Source organism: Penaeus monodon, chromosome 31, assembly GCF_015228065.2.
Source record: "Penaeus monodon isolate SGIC_2016 chromosome 31, NSTDA_Pmon_1, whole genome shotgun sequence".
NCBI classification, from domain to species: domain Eukaryota; kingdom Metazoa; phylum Arthropoda; class Malacostraca; order Decapoda; family Penaeidae; genus Penaeus; species Penaeus monodon.
In genome coordinates, this window is record NC_051416.1 from 20,301,946 (window position 1) to 20,302,343 (window position 398).

The following is a 398-nucleotide window of genomic DNA, read 5'->3' on the forward strand; positions in this document are numbered from 1 at the left end:
GGGTTGAGAATAAAGGGAGGTTACGTCCGTGCTTGCGTTGCCCTTAAACAGGATTTTATACAGGGGGAAACTCTTTCACAGCGATAAAAAATTTGGACAAGGCCACAGTGGGTTGTGCCTTTGTTGCCATCTAGTGCTGTTTTTCAACCGTTTATCCCTCCCATACACTTTCAGATTAATCCCCAAAAAAACCCCTTTATTTTACAATGAACAGGACACCCAATTGTAAAATCTTATACCTCATAGTTACATTCAAATGAAAATCCTAGCCGAAATGGTTAAACAATAAAAAGTTTTAGCGACGCACCCAAACCCTTCGTTCGCAATTTGATGACTTGCACTTCTGACTTTTAAAGGACTTGGTTTTTCTTTGTCACCTACCTTTTTAACCTCAAAAA

At 39.2% G+C, this 398-nt stretch overlaps 1 protein-coding gene across 1 annotated transcript in view; it reads right to left on the reverse strand.

Moving 5' to 3' along the window:
* Positions 1-398, reverse strand: part of LOC119592917 — a gene marked incomplete at both ends in the record, with an annotated part of 8,782 nt that overhangs the window by 7,494 nt on the left and 890 nt on the right.